This window comes from Aplysia californica, unplaced genomic scaffold (assembly GCF_000002075.1).
Source record: "Aplysia californica isolate F4 #8 unplaced genomic scaffold, AplCal3.0 scaffold00155, whole genome shotgun sequence".
Classification (NCBI taxonomy): Eukaryota; Metazoa; Mollusca; class Gastropoda; order Aplysiida; family Aplysiidae; genus Aplysia; species Aplysia californica.
Genome location: NW_004797425.1, coordinates 1271730 through 1273159, shown reverse-complemented (window position 1 = coordinate 1273159; position 1430 = coordinate 1271730).

Here is a 1430-nt window from a genome sequence, read left to right as displayed (position 1 = left end):
GAGAGAGAGAGAGAGAGAGAGAGAGAGAGAGAGAGAGAGAGAGAGAGAGAGGGTGTCCAAAAAGTCGCCCACCATCCTGAAACACACTTATTGGTACGGATGCTCAAACTGAGCACCATTTTCATTAAATGCAACTCTCTACTCTCTACTCTGGACGACGGAGGGGGCCTGTGAAGTGTCCACTTGTTTTTTTTTCTTACGGGGGCATCTAAAATCGGGTGTATACACGAAACGTCCAGGCTCTCTTGACGAATTGGGACATACAATCACAATTTAGTGTCACAACATCAATCAAGGTAGCCTGAGGAAAGTTAAAAACAGCTTTTTGCGGAGAGTACAGAGTTGTATTAATGAAAATGGTGCTCGATTTGAGCATCTGTAACAATAAGCGTGTTAGTTTCAGGATGGTGCGCGACGTTTTGGACACCCTGTATATTATAACATACTTACTTTAACTATTTTGGGTCAAACAGTGTGTCTGGAACTATATTTTCTTGTGGAGTAACACACAGGAAGTGTGTTAATCATTACCGCTTTTCCACGTTGCAACTTGATTATCCTATTTTCAGTTGGCAATTAATACGCCCTGAGAAAAAGGATGACAGCGAGATGTTACTCAATCTGATTCAGATGCTACTGGTTGGATTTGTATGCATGGGAGATTTGGGTGTTTCTTTGATTTTATCATTTCATTTATAATAAAACTAATAAATGGAAGACACACTGTTTGACTGAGGTCTTTTGTGAATTGTATTATATGTTCACGAATACTCGATATTCAAACACTTTGGTGTGTATACAATCATTTAATTTTCATGAGTCAAGTTTACAATATGCGGGTACACAGATTCTTTTTGCCACAAGTGCATGTACCAGTCTTTTGCTAATCCCTGTTAAAATGTACAAAGATACACCACAATAATAGTACTATTCCTATTTCTATGATGCGTCAGGCCCTAGGCTTTCTTAGTGTCTGAGAAGGCCTAGGTCAGGCCCCATAAGCATAGTGACCAAACCAGGGCTCCTATGCAATGGCGCCTATAGCACAAAGGATGGACTGAAACAACATGAATTCGACTCCCACGAAGAAAAGTTGGTTTTTTAGAGGGTACCTCCGTCTTTCTGTAGAATAATATGTTGTATCTCACTCTGGGCCGGCTGGAACTAATAACCTGGTTCGAAGCAGCTTGCCTACTAAATTTTAATAATCAAAGTTATATGAACGGGGTGTACCCCCCCCCCTCCCCCCCCAAAAAAAAATATTTAAAAATTAACAATAACAATAAACAAACAAACAAACAAACACACTTCCATATTTTAGGTTTCCAAACCTCCTTTGGCAAACAACACACTCGGCACTGGGCATGTCAGTACGCCAACAACGAACAAAATAATAATCTCTCTCTCTCTCTCTCTCTCTCTCTCTCTCT